The 22,241-nt window shown below is 45.5% G+C and overlaps 1 pseudogene across 1 annotated transcript; it reads right to left on the bottom strand.

Annotated features, from left to right (window-relative positions):
- Positions 1–362: 362 nt before the first annotated feature.
- LOC308334114 (eukaryotic initiation factor 4A-I-like) lies at positions 363–21,803 on the bottom strand (annotated as a pseudogene). The gene is made up of 16 exons: positions 21,780–21,803; positions 21,378–21,423; positions 20,909–20,916; positions 20,730–20,798; positions 20,139–20,304; positions 13,930–14,049; positions 12,922–13,144; positions 12,085–12,174; positions 8,042–8,057; positions 7,470–7,590; positions 6,869–6,876; positions 3,804–3,926; positions 3,069–3,285; positions 2,226–2,315; positions 1,566–1,641; positions 363–519 (listed from the first exon to the last, which is right to left on the bottom strand). The product of its transcript is annotated as a eukaryotic initiation factor 4A-I-like (transcript).
- Positions 21,804–22,241: the final 438 nt, after the last annotated feature.

Here is a 22,241-nt window from a genome sequence, read left to right as displayed (position 1 = left end):
GTTCTTATAATGCCTTTTCTTAGCATTAGTAGTATTCCTGTACTGCAGGGGTATAGGCAAGGGACATTTGTTCGTTTTATTTTGGAAATGTAACTAGAGGAAAAAGTCTCTTCAGATGCATCTCGTTTTCAAGGGCTTAGGGAGTTAATGCATTATGTTTGTACACAGTGCTGTTCAAAAATAAACTAGGAATAACAAGGAAACTTCAGCCTTCCATTACCAGTTTGTGGGGTGGAGGGGGACGACGACAGGAGTGCGGGGACAATTTTAGTCGGGCCGAGAGCCTGCTCTCGTGGTGGCAGATATGGGATCAGTGTGAACTAAAGGGTCGAAGTGGAGAAAACGCAGGTTTTTTTCCCCTTTTAGATGAGATCGGCGACATTCATGGGCATCTCCTCCACCACCGTGGTGTGTTGTAGAAGGTCTCGATGTCTCGCAGGGTGCGCTTGTTGGACTCGTCCTCTGTTGACCATGTTAATGGCAACGCCCTTCCTGCCGAAACGACCGCCGTGCCTGATCCTGAGTGGAGAAGAGGAAGAGGAGGAGGAGGATGCAGGATTAGCATTTGATGAAGTGTACAGTTTGGTGAACGTTATAGTATCAACCAACTACTTTGCCACACGGTAAAGCTACAAACTTTAGGCTTCGGTAAACCCCTACATACCACATAGTTCACCCAAAACATGCGATACTGAAACCAGTTATAATCATTAGGGAATGTTTATATGTACTATGGCTGGAAAATGGAAATGAAGAGTTTACATATAGTACACATTCAGTTGTAATATATATATATATATAATTTGGGGACACCCCCAAACATAATTTGGCGACCCCCCCCCCCCCCCCCCCCCCCCGAGGGGTCTCAACCCACGGTTTGAGAACCCCTGCTATAGAGCGATGACCCGGTCGGATTACCCAGGACTTTGACACATAATTCAAGGCTTCATGGGGTGTGAAATCGATAGAAAAATAAGACATGTTGCGGTGAACTACCCCTATAAGCATTTCCATCAACACTAGAACAAACAGTTGTGTCCACTGCATGAACCAGCCTTGTCTCACTGAGCAGAGTTGACTGGGATTAAAATGGACTACTTTGTCTCTTCCCCTGCCAGATATAAGACTCTGTGACACTGTGGGCCACTGCCTTGCCCAGTGGCAGGGGGCCAAAAGATACATCTTAATTGGTAAATGACCACCAACGCATGAATGCAAACATTTCTGCTGTTTTCATCAGCAAATCATTGGGTCTCGTCCTAACCATAAGGTCAACGCTTGCGACACGTTTGAGGATGTATATTAGTTTGCCTGCGCGACGTGCCAGAATTAGGGAAAGTATAGTCTCACATAGCTAGTCGAGCAGAAATGTGCAAAACACCGAAACTGCCGTCGCAGAACCAATGAATAGACTTTTAGGAGAGCGTGTGATATATTTCACTTTCTAGAACAGTGGGCGTAGGTTTGTTGGCAGCCGATACATTGACTTTAGATGTACAAAGGCATCGCCTGTAGTCAGAGGTGTGATGGTCCGCCTCGGCTAGACTAGGTTTTAAAGTGCTCACCTGTGGATGTAGTTCTATTGGTGGGCAGGTCGTAGTTGAGGACCAGGGAAACCTGCTGGACATCGATACCTCTGGCCTGAGGACACAAGTACAGTCCGACATGAGGACAGACAAGAAGTTCAAGAACGTTCATTAGACACCGACATGAGGACACAGACAAGAACGTTCATTAGACACCGACAACAACGTTCATTAGTAACCGACAAACATGCAGACACTAGATCCTGTATTTTGACTGTCCTTGAGTGGCTCCACAAACACATTCTGGGAAGTATGGAGACTTTTCTTCCCATACGCATGTACAGATGATAAACTCTTCAGAGTGTATTGCATGAGGTCAGGTGTGGTGCATTGTCACCAGGGTGTCGTTTTAGACAGTACAGTGCCGTCAAGCAGATTATTAACATCTACACAGTTCAGCTTGCTGCTGTGCATATTCAAGTTTCTATTTATGAATCAATTCAATGACAACCTTCTACCACAGACTAGTCTGTCACCGAGAACTTCCGGTTGTCATTTTATCGATTTGAACAAAAACATCCAACTATGCCAACTTCTGCCAAGCAGAGTTCCCCAAATAGCCCACCCATTCATTACAAGAAATCTGTATTCACAACTCCACTCTACAAACGCTGTGCCCACAGGGGATAGTTTACGTACCAGAAGGTCAGTGATGATGAGGACTCGACTGGACCCGGAGCGAAACTCCCTCATGATAACATCTCTCTCCTTCTGGTCCATGTCTCCGTACTACAACAGAGGGAGGAAGAGAAGCGCCATTCAGATCAAGTATGCACCACAAGAGCCTTTAAAACAGAAGACACCGCCACAGAGCAACATTTGTTTAAAAAGAAAAGTGTGACGATTTCATCCTTTTTTGTGTCCACTGCATGAACCAGCCTTGTCTCACTGAGCAGAGCTGACTGGGATTAAAATGGCCTGCTTTGTCTCTTCCCCTGCCAGATATAAGACTCTGTGACACTGTGGGCCACTGCCTTGCCCAGTGGCAGGGGGCACAAAGACACCTAAAGGAGTTAACAAAAACATTTCTGCTAATTTGATCAGCTAAATTCATCAATCCAAGTTATTGTCCCCACATCTCTTCCCCAATATTCAGTTAATTTTACTCCGTTAGGTCTGTGGCTTACATAAAGTTACACACCAATAAGGCTCCATTTGGACTCGGGACCAGTGATCGTGCCAGTGATGTAAATCAGTGGTTCTTAAAGTGGGGTCTGGGGACCCCCAGGGGTCCTTGGAGGTAGTTCCAGGGGGTCCCCAGCTAAATGACAGTTAGTTACAGAGCCAAGAGGGTCCATTAGGTTACAGAGGGTGTAACAAATAGACCCGTTAGGGTCCATTTCTACACTCTGAGTCAAACTAACATCGATTTTACAATTATAAATTGGGCTACGTAGTGTCAATGTGTCAATGTGGGGGTCCTTGACATGAACGTTTGGGAACCAGTGATCTAAATAAACCCTCCATGGTGAGTAGTCTTACCATGGCGGAGACGGTGAAGTCCCTGGCATGCGTCTTCTCGGTGAGCCACCTTCCTCCTGGTGTTGATGAAGAGGACTGCATGTCCAGCTTCCAGTACTTCGTTACCGACAGGATACCCTCCAGGGTCAGCTCCTCTTTATCTTCACCGGGATGCGGACGGGCTCACGCATGAGCTTCTTGGTGACCTACAGCACATCAGCGGGCATGGTGGCGGACACAGCACGGTGGCAGACACAGCATTGAGGCAGACACAGCATGGTGGCAGACACAGCATGGTGGAAGGACACAGCATGGTGGAAGGACACAGCATGGCACAAAGCATAACCATGTATAGATGGATCAAAAGACGTTGAAACAATAAATGTGACAAATCAGTGAAATATTAGACTTGCCAAGTACACTCAAACTGCGTGGTAAGTCAACGTCAACCATTTGTTGTAGGCCCTTGGTCTTCAAATGTGAAGTCAAGGGAACACTCAAAATTCAAGCGCCACTACCCTTTCTCTTGTAGTGTTGCATTTTGTTTTATCATGTCGTCTGCTGTTAAGTCGCGAGTAGGGACGGTGAGGCCCTGTCACTGTGGAGAGCAGACGGGACGCTCTACCAAAGAACATTCAGTCCTGTCACCAACACAGCAGCTGGGAGGAGAGGGAACCTTGGATAAACGGCTTTTCTTAGAATTGTGGATTATTGTGAAAAGTGATTATTCTCTATAGATCATTTGTCATTCTGCACCACATAACAGAGTGTTGCTTCCTAATTTCTGGAAAATCTTGTAGATCTCGTCTTTGAAGCCTCTGCTCAACATCTCATCAGCCTCATCCAGCACGAACATCTCGATGTACATGTATTTCGAGGCTGGGGAGTAACGGAAGGAAGGCAAAATAATCACGCAACTTAACAATCTACTTTAGCCTAAACTGCTACTAAATAAATCCTGCAACACTGTTACTTGCTGTTCAACTCATCTTTATAGAATCTATAGATGCTGTATTCAGAAAAAGAGGTTTCTGATCATTGCTCTGAAGCACTGGTGCTCTGGGACGGTCCAGGCCAACAGAACACTGACCTGGCGCCCACAGGAGACCAGTGACATCCAGAGTCAGTTGACACGCATCACTATACAGCCAATATTCAGGATGCACACAGATTAGACACACAGACCGACATGCGGAAACAACGGTCGGACATGCGCTGCTCCGTGCTTGCGGTTAGGGTTTGAGGTAGGTTGTCGGTTAGCTTCTGAAGTTTGGACACCGCTACCCTAGGGTCCCTGATAGCTTATTCCGCCCTCCATGGGATGCAGATGTACATACTCTGTTCAAGGAGAGCCGCAGCGCGGCTTGAGTGTTGGTGAGATGTTTCAAAGATGCATAGTACAAGCTATAGGAGACAACAGAAACGCGTACGAAACCGCATTAACCGCTGATGTTTTTTTTAAAGGGCCACTTCACCCCTGGCACAACCTGATCTTATTTTAATGTTAATGTTATTTGTAATAGATAACAGTAGCACAATTTGAAATTTGCACCCTTTGACCAGAAAAAGAATGAAGTCTGTGTATTTGACTAGGGGTTGACTGGATTGCAGAATTCCTACAATGCCCATAATGCTTTGCTGCGCTGTTCCTCAGGGGGAGGCTGCGTGTAGGTGTGACTTTATCCTCCCATTTTCTAAAAACAACAAATACACATGGAAGTGCCCCAGTGTTGCCATGTCTGCTTATCATAAGCAACTTTAGGCTTTTTTTTTGTTGCTTGTAAATATTGGTGGTTCACTGGTTGATTCTTTTTTTTGGCTCGTTTCAAAATGTAGAACTGATATTTGGGCTTTCTTCCAAATGTTTTTTACACCAGTGGTTCTCCATGAACATGCCAAGGACCCCCAAATGAATTTGTATTTCTCCACGTAATTTGTGCCATGGTGCCCTGTATTAGATATGTGTTAAAATGTTTGAAAGATATTCCACATTTGCACTTTATCCACTCAAGATTTTTTTTTAAATAGCCGGCTTATGTGCCTAATATATGCATAATATAAATAACCAAAAGTATATGTGCATATTGTTTTTGGGCTTGTTTGCACTTTGCATGGACATGGTTGCTTATTTCTCTCACAAAGTCAAAGATCTGGCAACCTTCACAGCTTGCAGAACTTTTTGCAAAAACAACAACAAACCTGACGTTGACTCATACCCACTTTTTGCTAGCTTTTTTGGAGTGGATGACTGAAAAACACGACATGAAGCCCTTTCTTGTACAACGTGAAGTCTGCTTCTCCTTTTTCTTGAACCAGTAAACGGTTGGATTTGTTTTGGAAGAAAGTATTCACTCTTCAGGAATTAGACAGAGCCGCTGCAGACGCGTCTTGTTTTTCATGCATGTTGAAAATTGTCATGTAGCTTTTTATAGCAAAGCAAACTAAATATATAAATTAGTATAGTATCACTAGGTTTTTCCTCAGAATTGTTTCGTCATTCCCACACCATAAAGAAAGTCTGTGATTGACATTGAAGGGAGATAATAATAATGCATTTTATAATAAAACAAAATGTACGTTTCATATTCATGTGCTATCCCAATAATTTCAGAGAACATGTTTCATTGTAACCGTGTCATCATGCTTTTAATTAGTGTATATGGTAACATATGTTTTACTGTACGTAGTTCAACTGTATAGTAAGCAATCCCCAGCTAAATTATTACATGAAGGTAATGTACAACACGTTATGCAATAAATATGAATCTAATAATTTCTGCCAAATGAAAATCGTTCAAATGAACACTATATGGAATTTGGGGTGCAACCTTTTTTTCATTGTTTTTCTATAGGCTATAGTCATTAGTCAATGAGCAGCAAGCAGGTGCACATCATGTAAACGTTTTATTAGATAACTTCATAGCTGTTTTCCAAGATTTTAAATGATGACATGAAGGCTTGGAAAAGGGAATGTTCTTCTTTATAGGTGAACACAACTCTTCAGCAGTTCCTCGTTTTGAAGGCTGAAAACGACATCCGTATTGTCTGTCCTCCTGATTCCTGTAAATGAGAGAATTATGGCCAACATTTATCCGACGTGAAGCCTGATTTATACTTTGTACGCATGCATGGCATTGATGCACCACAAATATCAGACCTACAAGCTCACAAAGTGTCACTCAAATCCGCGATGCGCTGTGAGCTTGTAGACCTTCTATTTTCGGGTCCCAACGTAACGATATGATAGAACATGGCTGCGTCTATGAACTGGAATCTTGATATGAAACAAATATAGTAGTACTACAACACTCTGAACAGTCTGAAATACAGTACATACATAGCCTAGCTACTACCCTAACGTAATACATATCTCACATTAAAGCAATCAATTGCTAGATTATGCAAGTTTACATAATGTTTACACTTTGCAGAAATGCTATGGTTCACATGACGCTCGCTCGTATGACAGTCATGTTTCAGGGCTACAGAAATACTTACTTGATCAAGTAAAAAATATCCAGGGCTCTCCTCTTCTGTGTATTCGGGTTCAAATAAATATTGTCCATGGAGTCCGTGGATCAGTATAACTCTGCACTGCAGACGCCATGATATTAGTACACAAACAAACTGAGGAATGCAGCGGTGGGGGTGGCCTGGGGTTGTAGGTGGAACGGACACCCCTCGGGGGGCTGTCTTCAGCCGGTGTAGGTGTAGCCGTGTGTAGGTGACGCGCATACTCTACGGTGACGCGAGGTTAGACTGTTGTAGTCCGGAGGGGAGGGGTCACCGTGTTAGTGACGTACATAACATTCTGAATTTACCAGGATATCTGAAAACAGAGATTGCACACAGAAAAAGTGTTTCTAGTGCCCTAAACATCATTAAAATAAGATCAGGTTGTGTCAGGGGTGAAGTGGCCCTTTAAGTTTTGGCTTCAGCATTATAAAAATCCTGAATTGACGTGGTCGGCCAATCAGAGGCAGTAAGTCAAGGAAGAGAGGAGGAGTTCAGCGAAGCAACATTTAAAAAAATGTAGGCATCGGCAGTTACGTACACGTTTCCGTTGTCTCCTATAGCTGTGTTATGCATCTTTGAAACATTTCACCAACACTAAAGTGGCGCCGTGGCTCTCCGTGAACAGAGAGCATGTACATCTGCATCCCATGGAGGGCCGCGCGGAATAAGCCGTCAGGGACCCTAGGGTAGTGGCGTCAATTTCAGAAAAGCTAGTTGTCGTTCTAATGACAGTCGGACCAATAGTATGTCTAAACTAAAGCCTGTAACCAATAGTTCTGTATATGTGTAATGGTTGTACAATATGACCCAAATTTACAACCTACTCGTAATGAGGTAAAAGCAAATCAAGTAGACTTACAGAGGAACTTGCGGTTGAGCATGTCGAAGACGCGTCCGGTGGTTCACACCATGACGTGTGGGACCTCGGCCTGAAGCTTCGCCAACTCTTCGTGGACGTTAGGCCCTCCGATACAGCCTAGGTGTGGCAGCCAGCACCCATGTAGGGCCAGGATCACCTTCTGGGGATCTGTGAGAGTTATAGGGAAGACGGATTCGATGTTACCGTTATGTTCTCGCACCTTTATTTATCCCAACCGTCTTGTAACAGGACAAGCCTGAACATAATCGTCTGCGGGAGCGACAGTCACCCACTCAATCATGTGTCTTGAAGTAGTTCAGTCACCATTATGTCAACCACTTGTAGGCCCTTGTGCTTCAAAGTTTGTTCATGTGAAGCCAAGGGAACACTACAAGAGAAAAGGTGGTGATTTTGACTTAAGGGTTGCATTTTGTTTCAACATGTCGTCTGCTGTTAAGTCGTGAGTAGGGACGGTGAGGCCCCGTCACTGTGGAGAGCAGACGGGACGCTCTACCAAAGAACATTCAGTCCTATACCAACACGAGCAGCTGGTAGGAGAGGGAACCTTGGATAGATAAACTACTTGTTGTGAGTCAGCGTTTGTGCCAGCCAGACTCACCTGCTGAGCCAGCTCCCTGGTAGGGGCCAGGACCAGGGGCCCGTTCCACGAAACTTGGATTAGAGATTAAGGGCCGATTCATACTCCTATTTTAGAGCCGAATAAAAGTCGGTTCGGCGCTGTAGAGCCTACAATTTGACATCATTTTAGGTTCGGGGGGGCGGGTACCGTCCTAAAGTCCTCTCTTCGGTGCGACTGAAACTTTCTGACGAACCAAAATCATTTCGGCACTACAGCGCCGAAACAGCGGTAAAAGGTGCATGAATCGGCCCTTGCCGGGATTTAACAGATATCCTGGTTTAATATATGCTGGATCCGCAATTAACCTCAATTAAAATTTCATGAAAACTGGTTAATCCTGCCAGATTAATTTAACCAGTTAACCTGGATATATTTAGGCTTGATTCGGTTTCATGAAAGTGATGCTACATTAGTTACCATGGAAACTAATGCTTTGGACTTAGCCTGCTCCGGACCAGGCTAACAGCCAGGTTTAACCTAATCCTGATGTCTTTACTGTTCATTAAGCAGTCAAACTGATCACAAACCAATGATGTTTTCCACACTTTTATGAGTTTATGTTGCCTTATTTTTATCGGTCTGCATTAAAGGACTAATTTAAGCACTATTTAAAATCAAAGAACAAAAATATATAGGCTGCACAACATCATGACAGCTTGTAGATCAGCTGCTTTTAAATGTTCCCCAGAATAAGTTTGCTGTCGTGCAAGTGCACGGTTAAGAAGAATTATATATTATACATTATATTATATTATTTTTTGTAAAAGTGAAAACTACTAAATATTACCATTACTCATTGTTTCACAACATATTACCATTGTAACGGTTCACCCACTTGAACCCATGACCCACAGTTCACCAGTCTAGCCCCTGTCTGGACAACAACCCCCTTCCCCAAAGGTAGCTTCCTCAGAGGAGGGAGTTAAGGCCAAATATCACAATGCGACAATATTATGCTTACAATATTAATAATTCTGTTTTAAAGGTCCGCTGACACGCCCCGAAATTAATATGGGTGGTACAGCACATCACGTGGTCTGACTGAAAACAGTTTGAAACAGTTTGAAACGGGGCTACGGCGCTAGCAACAAGTGGCTATAGGTCAGGCTAGCATTTTTGACGGTACATTTAGCGTCATATTGGCTATAAATGTAATTGAAAAAAAATATTTTTTCGCCAGAAATGCTTAGTTAGAATGCAATTGAGGTTGGCGTGGGTTTTTTTTAGGGGAACTGCAGCACAAGCGCACATTTTGGACTCGAGTCCCACGTCCCCCCGGTCGCCAACACCCCTGTCTGCCCGCTCTGAGACCTCTGAGCCCCGCAGCGCGACAGTCGCGACTACGGACTGTCTGCTGTTGTCTGGCCGCTCTGAGAGCAGCGCCGCAGCACGACTACTGTTACTGAGTACCGACTACTGTTGGTACTTCTTTTTGTGGAGGAGTTTTCACCCCCGCCGGCAGAAAAGAAAACAGCGATGAATACGAGGAAGAGGACGAGCAGGAGGTGGAGGAAGAAAGAGAGAGAGAGCTCATAATAATAAAGAGAGAGTCTCTCTCTCTCTCTCATAATAATAAAAAAACGCATCACAGCGCGACAACTTGTGAAGATTAGATATATTCGAAGAAACTAGCATTTAGGAACCACTGTAAAAAAAAGTATCCGTGCGCAACTTGGAGCTCGATCTCCAAATAGCCACATTCAGAAGGCTCTGCATGTGATTATAATGTCTCCGTCACCACCAGAAGTATGATGAAACTTTCATCTCATTAATCATTGACATAGCGTTATTTAGGCTATAATTATCAACTTGTATGGGTGATCATTTTATGTATATAAAATATTATACCCCTCCATACATACAGTATACATTATGTGTGTGTGTGTGTGAGAGAGAGAGAGAGGGGGGGGGGTCCCGCCCGCCCCATATCGGTGTGTGAGAGAGAGAGAGAGTGTGTGAGTGAGTGAGTGAGTGAGTGAGTGAGTGAGTGCGTGTACACACATGCCCAGTTCAATGCGGAGACTAAAGATGCTATACGTCCGTCCCGTCCCCCCCCCCCCCCCCCCGTGTGTGTGCAGTCTGCATCTGAGACGGGCTAGACTGTATGTTGTCATGCGGAGCGACGCGGCGATAAATCATGATAGCGATATTGATTATTACAATGAACAAGCAACTCAATGTCATTATAACAAAGATTTGCGAGCGAAAAAATAATTTTTTGAATGAGACTTTCACCCAGTATTGAAGCTAAATGTGACACCAAAATAGTAGCATAAGTTGCTATGCTACCAAGGCCACCAAGCCCGGCGAGCCCGCATAGATGTCGATGGGGAAAGCCCCTCGCCACTCTGACGTCAGAATCATGATAGCATTGTTTGATAGCAGTTCTTAGCTCCCGAGGGGCGTGTCAGCGGGCCTTTAAGTTAATAGTGGTAAAATGTAAACTATATTTTTGGGGTAGTTAATCATTCAGTCTATACACTATTGAGAGTATGTTCTCTTTAATTACAGCAGCAGTATTTATTTTAGAAGCTTAAGTCCTTGTATCAGTCTTGAATAGTAAAGATACTGAGATACAGAAGGGGGCAGTAATGCAACTATTAAGGAATCAAACTGCCATAATATCCCATGAAGAAGAAGGATCAGTAAATCTGTGTTCCACCAAATAGGTCTAGAGACAAAAAGCCAGGCTGTCTATTCAGCCAGGCTTTATGATCCTGGCTAGCTAAATCTGCCTAGTCTAAGCCTCGCTTGGCTTTAGTGGAATGGAATAAACCAGGCTGTAAAGACCAGGATTTTAAAAGCCTGGTTTTGGCCTAAATCCTGGATTAGTTAATCCAAGTTTCGTGGAACCAGCCCCAGGGCCTGTGTGCCTTTGAGCTCCACATCTTCCCCGTCCCAGAGTGGGCCTGAGCAATCACATCATAACCTGTATGGGGACAGAGAGGACACTATGACAGTATGACGTTTCAAGGCTGATTTATACTCCATAATCGGGTGCGATCTATAAGATAAACACACTGCACATGTGACTTTTCGGGAGAGTCTGGGAAGTGGGCAATCTATTGTTTTAGAAGGCATTGGCAGTCGGGATACAAAAAAAAATAAAATACTGTTCAAAACAAATAGTTGTCCACTGCATGAACCAGCCTTGTGCCTCACTGAGCAGAGTTGAAATGACACGCTGCAAGAAAGAACACCTCTGTGCGTTGGCCGTTACTTTTACATTACACATCGACAGCTTACTGGGGTGTACAGTAGATGGCAGAAAGGGATGCACACGCAGATTAGACACACCAACGGACCGCCATGCGGAAACAACGGTCAGACATACGCTGCTCCGTGCTTGCGGTTAGCGTTTGAGGTCGGTTGTCTAATGACAGTCAGACCAACACTAACAGTAAAAAATAAAGCCTGTACCCAACAGAAGCACTCAAATCAAAATGCTTTATCCTCGCTGCAGTATAGCCATTACTTTGTGCCGTTGTGGCATCAGTAAAACGATAACCTCCCCCTCTAGAATGGCAGTGTAAAAACTAAGACATTGTGAGTTTATGTAAATAGCATTCTTGTAGTCTTGCTGTTAAGTCGTGAGTAGGGACGGTGAGGCCCCGTCACTGTGGAGAGCAGACGGGTCGCTCTACCAAAGAACATTCAGTCCTTTCACCAACACAGCAGCTGGGAGGAGAGGGAACCTTGGAGAGCCACGTGGAATTCATGCTTGGGAGCCAAAGCGTTGGATCATATAAATGCACCATTTAAAGTCAATGCTCTGCATAACAGGAAAGATAAGCTGGGTGTGTCTGCATCAACGTTCCCGACTTGGCGCCAACCTTCCACCACAGACTAGTCTGTCACCGAGAACTTCCGGTTGTCATTTTATCGATTTGAACAAAAACATCCAACTATGCCAACTTCTGCCAAGCATAGTCCCCCAAAATAGCCCGCCCATTCATTACAAGAAATCTGTATTCACAACTCCACTCTACAAACGCTGTGCCCACAGGGGATAGTTTACGTACCAGAAGGTCAGTGATGATGAGGACTCGACTGGACCCGGAGCGGAACTCCCCCATGATAACATCTCTCTCCTTCTGGTCCATGTCTCCGTACTACAACAGAGGGAGGAAGAGAAGCGCCATTCAGATCAAGTATGCACCACAAGAGCCTTTAAAACAGAAGACACCGCCACAGAGCAACATTTGTTTAAAAAGAAAAGTGTGACGATTTCATCCTTTTTTGTGTCCACTGCATGAACCAGCCTTGTCTCACTGAGCAGAGCTGACTGGGATTAAAATGGACTGCTTTGTCTCTTCCCCTGCCAGATATAAGACTCTGTGACACTGTGGGCCACTGCCTTGCCCAGTGGCAGGGGGCACAAAGACACCTAAAGGAGTTAACAAAAACATTTCTGCTAATTTGATCAGCTAAATTCATCAATCCAAGTTATTGTCCCCACATCTCTTCCCCAATATTCAGTTAATTTTACTCCGTTAGGTCTGTGGCTTACATAAAGTTACACACCAATAAGGCTCCATTTGGACTCGGGACCAGTGATCGTGCCAGTGATGTAAATCAGTGATTCTTAAAGTGGGGTCCGGGGACCCCCAGGGGTCCTTGGAGGTAGTTCCAGGGGGTCCCCAGCTAAATGACAGTTAGTTACAGAGCCAAGAGGGTCCATTAGGTTACAGAGGGTGTAACAAATAGACCCGTTAGGGTCCATTTCTACACTCTCCGAGTCAAACTAACATCGATTTTACAATTATAAATTGGGCTACGTAGTGTCAATGTGGGGGTCCTTGACATGAACGTTTGGGAACCAGTGATCTAAATAAACCCTCCATGGTGAGTAGTCTTACCATGGCGGAGACGGTGAAGTCCCTGGCGTGCGTCTTCTCGGTGAGCCATGAGCCGGTGTTGATGAAGAGGACTGCATGTCCAGCTAGCTTCCAGTACTTGGTTACCGACAGGATACCCTCCAGGGTCAGCTCCACTTTATCTTCACCGGGATGCGGACGGGCTCACGTATGAGCTTCTTGGTGACCTCCAGCACATCAGCGGGCATGGTGGCAGACACAGCACAGTGGCAGACACAGCATTGAGGCAGACACAGCATGGTGGAAGGACACAGCATGGTGGAAGGACACAGCATGGTGGAAGGACACAGCATGGTGGAAGGACACAGCATGGTGGCAGACAGCATCACAACCTGGGTGAGGAGACACAATGGAGGTTTACCGTGGCTGACACTTCTCATCAAGGAGATGAAACACCCAGAGTCAACTTGGCCCGATTTGTATTTTGTCGTAATGCCATTATTGTGCATCTAAAATATAGCCGATCCACAAGCTCACGTGTTGCAGCGCTAAACATTGAGCACTTGTAGATTCGCTCTTTTTGGGGGGGATGGCACAAAGCATAACCATGTATAGATGGATCAGACCTAGGGTAAACAAAAGACGTTGAAAAAATAAATGTGACAAATCAGTGAAATATTAGACTTGCCAAGTGCACTCAAATTGCGTGTCTTGAAGTAGTAAGTCAACGTCAACCATTTGTTGTATGTAGGCCCTTGGTCTTCAAATGTGAAGTCAAGGGAACACTACAAGAGAAAGGGTAGTGGTGCTTGAATTTTGAAAGTGCTGCATTTTGTTTTATCATGTCGTCTGCTGTTAAGTCGCGAGTAGGGACGGTGAGGCCCTGTCACTGTGGAGAGCAGACGGGACGCTCTACCAAAGAACATTCAGTCCTTTCACCAACACAGCAGCTGGGAGGAGAGGGAACCTTGGATAAACGGCTTTTCTTAGAATTGTGGATTATTGTGAAAAGTGATTATTCTCTATAGATCATTTGTCATTCTGCACCACATACCTGCGTGTTGCTTCCTAATTTCTGGAAAATCTTGTAGATCTCGTCTTTGAAGCCTCTGCTCAACATCTCATCAGCCTCATCCAGCACGAACATCTCGATGTACATGTATTTCGAGGCTGGGGAGTAACGGAAGGAAGGCAAAATAATCACGCAACTTAACAATCTACTTTAGCCTAAACTGCTACTAAATAAATCCTGCAACACTGTTACTTGCTGTTCAACTAATCTTTATAGAATCTATAGATGCTGTATTCAGAAAGAGGTTTCTGATCATTGCTCTGAAGCACTGGTGCTCTGGGACGGTCCAGGCCAACAGAACACTGACCCGGTGCCCACAGGAGACCAGTGACATCCAGAGTCAGTTGACACGCATGGATATCATCACTATACAGCCAATATTAAGGATGCACATAGATTAGACCCACCAACGGACCGACATGCGGAAACAACGGTCGGACATGCGCTACTCCGTGCTTGCGGTTAGGGTTTGAGGTAGGTTGTCGGTTAGCTTCTGAAGTTTGGACACCGCTACCCTAGGGTCCCTGACAGCTTATTCCGCCCTCCATGGGATGCAGATGTACATACTCTGTTCAAGGAGAGCCGCAGCGTGGCTTGAGTGTTGGTGAGATGTTTCAAAGATTCATAGTACAAGCTATAGGAGACAACAGAAACGCGTACGAAACCGCATTAACCGCCGATGTTTTTTTAAAGTTTTGGCTTCAGCATTATAACCATTCTGAATTCACGTGGTCGGCCAATCAGAGGCAGTAAGTCAAGGAAGGGAGGAGGAGTTCAGCGAAGCAACATTTAAAAAAAATGTACAAATACTTAACGGCATCGGCGGTTAATGCGGTTTCGTACACGTTTCCGTTGTCTCCTATAGCTGTGTGATGCATCTTTGAAACATTTCACCAACACTCAAGTGGCGCCGTGGCTCTCCGTGAACAGAGAGTATGTACATCTGCATCCCATGGAGGGCCGCGCGGAATAAGCCGTCAGGGACCCTAGGGTAGTGGCGTCAATTTCAGAAAAGCTAGTTGTCGTTCTAATGACAGTCGGACCAATAGTATGTCTAAACTAAAGCCTGTAACCAATAGTTCTGTATATGTGTAATGGCTGTACAATATGCCCCAAATTTACAACCTACTCGTAATGAGGTAAAAGCAAATAAAGTAGACTTACAGAGGAACTTGCGGTTGAGCATGTCGAAGACACGTCCAGGGGTTCACACCACGATGTGTGGGCCCTCGGCCTGAAGCTTCGCCACCTCTTCGTGGACGTTAGGCCCTCCGATACAGCCTAGGTGTGGCAGCCAGCACCCATGTAGGGCCAGGATCACCTTCTGGATCTGTGAGAGTTATAGGGAAGACGGATTCGATGTTACCGTCATGTTCTCGCACCTTTATTTATCCCAATCGTCTTGTAACAGGACAAGCCTGAACATGATCCTCTGCGGGAGCGACTGACCAAAGGGACAGTCACCCACTCAATCATGTGTCTTGAAGTTGTTCGGTCACCATTATGTCAACCACTTGTAGGCCCTTGTGCGTCAAAGTTTGTTCATTTTGACTTAAGGGTTGCATTTTGTTTCAACATGTCGTCTGCTGTTAAGTCGTGAGTAGGGACGGTGAGGCCCCGTCACTGTGGAGAGCAGACGGGACGCTCTACCAAAGAACATTCAGTCCTATACCAACACGAGCAGCTGGTAGGAGAGGGAACCTTGGATAGATAAACTACTTGTCGTGAGTCAGCGTTTGTGCCAGCAACACTCACCTGCTGAGCCAGCTCCCTGGTAGGGGCCAGGACCAGGCTGCAGGATGGAGCAATCACATCATAACCTGTATGGGGACAGAGAGGACACCATGACAGTCGTGACGTTTCAAGGCTGATTTATACTCCATTATCGGGTGTGTCACTCGCTGATCTATAAGATAAACGCACTGCACATGTGACACACTGTGAACTTTTAGGGTATTTTCAGAGCATGAGTATATAGGTTAAAATAGTAATTTTTGTGTCCACTGCATGAACCAGCCATGTCTCACCACGCAGAGCTGACTGGGATTAAAATGGACTTCTTTCTTTCTTCCCCTTGCCAGATATAAGACTTAGTGACACGACATGACACTGCCTTGCCCAGTAGCAGGGGTCACATTTAATCTCTAGATGCAATGCTTAGTACTAATACAAAGCAGTTCCTCAATTTATGGCAATGTGTCCAGAGCCTCGTTTGGTTGCCAAACATAACCAATATCAACCGTGATCCAAGTCCTAACTTGTTCTTTTTAGCAAGAAAGTAAACCCACTTTCCCTTAACACAAGGGATAATGGTTCTGCTGGATAGCTCAAAACCATATGCTTCCCCTGAGCAGATCCTCACACAGGTTCATCTCATCAAAACTGTCCACGATCTGGTTCCAGTTGCTCTACAAGAGAGAGAACGCAAACAGAGAAAGAACACATCAGAACAAGTGTCAATAAGGGAAGCGATAGGTTAAAACTATAGGAAAGCATCGTGCCATTTCAGATTTTAGCTGTACCATTTTGCATGGCGGCACAACGCGCTGCAAGCTTGTACATCTGCCATTTTAGAACATTTTGGGAGAGTCTGGGAAGTGTGCGAACTATAGTTTTAGAAGGCATTTGTAGAATGCGGTCCCTAGTGGTAAGAGGAAGGACTGCAGGCGGACCCGTGGATTCTTGACGAGAAAACCCCGTGCAACCGAGCGCCCAATGTAAAGCCCAGGTGCACTCTGGGTGCACTTCCGCATTTGGACACCAAAATTTGGTGTCCAAATGCGGAAGTGAAATGCTGAATCAGCGAAAAGACGGTACTTCCGGCAGCCTTCCGGGTGCTTCAAAACGCCACTGAGCAACTTCCACTGACATGAATAGTGGAGGGGGCGGAGCTTCACGCTAGTTTAGTCTCTATCCTTTTAATACTCTATGGGTAACATAGGAAATGTCTACCCAAGTACTGCAGTCAGGATACAAAAAAAAAAAAATACTGTTCAAAACAAATAGTTGTCCACTGCATGAACCAGCCTTGTGTCTCACTGAGCAGAGTTGAAATGACACGCTGCAAGAAAGAACACCTCTGTGCGTTGGCCGTTACTTTTACATTACACATCAACAGCTTACTGGAGTGTACAGTAGATGGATGCACACGCAGATTAGACACACCAACGGACCGACATGCGGAAACAACGGTCAGACATACGCTGCTCCGTGCTTGCGGTTAGCGTTTGAGGTCGGTTGTCAAATGACAGTCAGACCAACACTAACAGTAAAAAATAAAGCCTGTACCCAACAGAAGCACTCAAATCAAAATGCTTTATCCTCGCTGCAGTATAGCCATTACTTTGTGCCGTTGACGTCAGTAAAACGATAACCTCCCCCTCTAGAACGGCAGTGTAAAAACTAAGACATTGTGAGTTCATGTAAATAGCATTCTTGTAGTCTTGCTGTTAAGTCGTGAGTAGGGACGGTGAGGCCCTGTCACTGTGGAGAGCAGACGGGTCGCTCTACCAAAGAACATTCAGTCCTTTCACCAACACAGCAGCTGGGAGGAGAGGGAACCTTGGAGAGCCACGTGGAATTCATGCTTGGGAGCCAAAGCGTTGGATCATATAAATGCACCATTTAAAGTCAATGCTCTGCATAACAGGAAAGATAAGCTGGGTGTGTCTGCATCAACGTTCCCGACTTGGCGCCAACCTTCCACCACAGACTAGTCTGTCACCGAGAACTTCCGGTTGTCATTTTATCGATTTGAACAAAAACATCCAACTATGCCAACTTCTGCCAAGCAGATAGTCCCCCAAAATAGCCCGCCCATTCATTATAAGAAATCTGTATTCACAACTCCACTCTACAAACGCTGTGCCCACAGGGGATAGTTTACGTACCAGAAGGTCAGTGATGATGAGGACTCGACTGGACCCGGAGCGGAACTCCCCCATGATAACATCTCTCTCCTTCTGGTCCATGTCTCCGTACTACAACAGAGGGAGGAAGAGAAGCGCCATTCAGATCAAGTATGCACCACAAGAGCCTTTAAAACAGAAGACACCGCCACAGAGCAACATTTGTTTAAAAAGAAAAGTGTGACGATTTCATCCTTTTTTGTGTCCACTGCATGAACCAGCCTTGTCTCACTGAGCAGAGCTGACTGGGATTAAAATGGACTGCTTTGTCTCTTCCCCTGCCAGATATAAGACTCTGTGACACTGTGGGCCACTGCCTTGCCCAGTGGCAGGGGGCACAAAGACACCTAAAGGAGTTAACAAAAACATTTATGCTAATTTGATGAGCTAAATTCATCAATCCAAGTTATTGTCCCCACATCTCTTCCCCAATATTCAGTTAATTTTACTCCGTTAGGTCTGTGGCTTACATAAAGTTACACACCAATAAGGCTCCATTTGGACTCCGGACCAGTGATCGCGCCAGTGATTCTTAAAGTGGGGTCCGGGGACCCCCAGGGGTCCTTGGAGGTAGTTCCAGGGGGTCCCCAGCTAAATGACAGTTACAGAGCCAAGAGGGTCCATTAGGTTACAGAGGGTGTAACAAATAGACCCGTTAGGGTCCATTTCTACACTCTCCGAGTCAAACTAACATCGATTTTACAATTATAAATTGGGCTACGTAGTGTCAATGTGTCAATGTGGGGGTCCTTGACATGAACGTTTGGGAACCAGTGATCTAAAAAAACCCTCCATGGTGAGTAGTCTTACCATGGCGGAGACGGTGAAGTCCCTGGCGTGCGTCTTCTCGGTGAGCCATGAGCCGGTGTTGATGAAGAGGACTGCATGTCCAGCTAGCTTCCAGTACTTCGTTACCGACAGGATACCCTCCAGGGTCAGCTCCACTTTATCTTCACCGGGATGCGGACGGGCTCACGTATGAGCTTCTTGGTGACCTCCAGCACATCAGCGGGCATGGTGGCAGACACAGCACAGTGGCAGACACAGCATTGAGGCAGACACAGCATGGTGGCAGACACAGCATTGAGGCAGACACAGCATGGTGGAAGGACACAGCATGGTGGAAGGACACAGCATGGTGGAAGGACACAGCATGGTGGAAGGACACAGCATGGTGGCAGACAGCATCACAACCTGGGTGAGGAGACACAATGGAGGTTTACCGTGGCTGACACTTCTCATCAAGGAGATGCCTTAAACACCCAGAGTCAACTTGGCCCGATTTGTATTTTGTCGTAATGCCATTATTGTGCATCTAAAATATAGCCGATCCACAAGCTCACGTGTTGCAGCGCTAAACATTGAGCACTTGTAGATTCGCTCTGAAGCACTGGGACGGTCCAGGCCAACAGAACACTGACCCTGTGCCCACAGGAGACCAGTGACATCCAGAGTCAGTTGACACGCATGGATATCATCACTATACAGCCAATATTAAGGATGCACACAGATTAGACCCACCAACGGACCGACATGCGGAAACAACGGTCGGACATGCGCTACTCCGTGCTTGCGGTTAGGGTTTGAGGTAGGTTGTCGGTTAGCTTCTGAAGTTTGGACACCGCTACCCTAGGGTCCCTGACAGCTTATTCCGCCCTCCATGGGATGCAGATGTACATACTCTGTTCAAGGAGAGCCGCAGCGCGGCTTGAGTGTTGGTGAGATGTTTCAAAGATGCATAGTACAAGCTATAGGAGACAACAGAAACGCGTACGAAACCGCATTAACCGCCGATGTTTTTTTAAAGTTTTGGCTTCAGCATTATAACCATTCTGAATTCACGTGGTCGGCCAATCAGAGGCAGTAAGTCAAGGAAGGGAGGAGGAGTTCAGCGAAGCAACATTTAAAAAAAAATGTACAAATACTTAACGGCATCGGCGGTTAATGCGGTTTCGTACAAGTTTCCGTTGTCTCCTATAGCTGTGTGATGCATCTTTGAAACATTTCACCAACACTCAAGTGGCGCCGTGGCTCTCCGTGAACAGAGAGTATGTACATCTGCATCCCATGGAGGGCCGCGCGGAATAAGCCGTCAGGGACCCTAGGGTAGTGGCGTCAATTTCAGAAAAGCTAGTTGTCGTTCTAATGACAGTCGGACCAATAGTATGTCTAAACTAAAGCCTGTAACCAATAGTTCTGTATATGTGTAATGGCTGTACAATATGCCCCAAATTTACAACCTACTCGTAATGAGGTAAAAGCAAATAAAGTAGACTTACAGAGGAACTTGCGGTTGAGCATGTCGAAGACACGTCCAGGGGTTCACACCACGATGTGTGGGCCCTCGGCCTGAAGCTTCGCCACCTCTTCGTGGACGTTAGGCCCTCCGATACAGCCTAGGTGTGGCAGCCAGCACCCATGTAGGGCCAGGATCACCTTCTGGATCTGTGAGAGTTATAGGGAAGACGGATTCGTTGTTACCGTCATGTTCTCGCACCTTTATTTATCCCAATCGTCTTGTAACAGGACAAGCCTGAACATGATCCTCTGCGGGAGCGACTGACCAAAGGGACAGTCACCCACTCAATCATGTGTCTTGAAGTAGTTCGGTCACCATTATGTCAACCACTTGTAGGCCCTTGTGCGTCAAAGTTTGTTCATTTTGACTTAAGGGTTGCATTTTGTTTCAACATGTCGTCTGCTGTTAAGTCGTGAGTAGGGACGGTGAGGCCCCGTCACTGTGGAGAGCAGACGGGACGCTCTACCAAAGAACATTCAGTCCTATACCAACACGAGCAGCTGGTAGGAGAGGGAACCTTGGATAGATAAACTACTTGTCGTGAGTCAGCGTTTGTGCCAGCAACACTCACCTGCTGAGCCAGCTCCCTGGTAGGGGCCAGGACCAGGGCCTGTGTGCCCTTGAGCTCCACATCAATCTCCTAGCTGCAGGATGGAGCAATCACATCATAACCTGTATGGGGACAGAGAGGACACCATGACAGTCGTGACGTTTCAAGGCTGATTTATACTCCATTATCGGGTGTGTCACTCGCTGATCTATAAGATAAACGCACTGCACATGTGACACACTGTGAACTTTTAGGGTCTTTTCAGAGCATGAGTATATAGGTTAAAATAGTAATTTTTGTGTCCACTGCATGAACCAGCCATATCTCACCACGCAGAGCTGACTGGGATTAAAATAGACTTCTTTCTTTCTTCCCCTTGCCAGATATAAGACATAGTGACATGACATGACACGACACTGCCTTGCCCAGTAGCAGGGGTCACATTTAATCTCTAGATGCAATGCTTAGTACCAATACAAAGCAGTTCCTCAATTTATGGCAATGTGTCCAGAGCCTCGTTTGGTTGCCAAACATAACCAATATCAACCGTGATCCAAGTCCTAACTTGTTCTTTTTAGCAAGAAAGTAAACCCACTTTCCCTTAACACAAGGGATAATGGTTCTGCTGGATAGCTCAAAACCATATGCTTCCCCTGAGCAGATCCTCACACAGGTTCATCTCATCAAAACTGTCCACGATCTGGTTCCAGTTGCTCTGCAAGAGAGAGAACGCAAACAGAGAAAGAACACATCAGAACAAGTGTCAATAAGGGAAGCGATAGGTTAAAACTATAGGAAAGCATCGTGCCATTTCAGATTTTAGCTGTACAATCTTGCATGGCGGCACAACGCGCTGCAAGCTTGTACATCTGCCATTTTAGAACATTTTGGGAGAGTCTGGGAAGTGTGCAAACTATAGTTTTAGAAGGCATTTGTAGAATGAACCTCAGGTCTGAATGGGTTGGGTAACATAGGAAATGTCTACCCAAGTACTGCAGTGGGGGGAAATAAAAATAAATAAAAAAAAAACTGTTCACCGACAACTGTTTTAGAGAAATATGGCAGACATACCTCAATGATTCCATCTGGCTCCATGCCCTCGGGCCATTGTCTCGGTCTCTGAAATCACAAGAGGGGAGCCATGATTAACTGCTGGGGGTATACAAGTAAGACACACGAATGCAGCTCGTAAATTGCAACAATTAGAATAAATTACGTATTTTAAGGGGTTTTTTAAAGTTATTTTTATTTGTGTTTTTTTAAAGATTTTTTTTTAAAGTTATTTTAGTGTGTGTATGTTTGCTTGCACAGTTTCTTTTTAAGTTACATTTTGTGTGAGAGTGAGTGTGTTATACAGCTACGCCCTCTGGTGGCCGGCAGGTGGTATTACAGCATGACACAGTTTAGACAGTTTAGGCTAGCTTCTATAGTTCGCAATCACTGCGTTCGCAACAATAGCTACAGGATCTCTGGACTAGTTCCTTTGCGCCCCACACATGCAATATGGCATCATCATAATACAATTTCCTGAAG

Source organism: Protomyctophum bolini (genome assembly GCF_963924005.1).
Source record: "Protomyctophum bolini genome assembly, chromosome: 19".
NCBI lineage: Eukaryota > Metazoa > Chordata > Actinopteri > Myctophiformes > Myctophidae > Protomyctophum > Protomyctophum bolini.
Note: the sequence above shows the minus strand (reverse complement) of the source record. Positions and strands in the feature narration are given on the sequence as shown.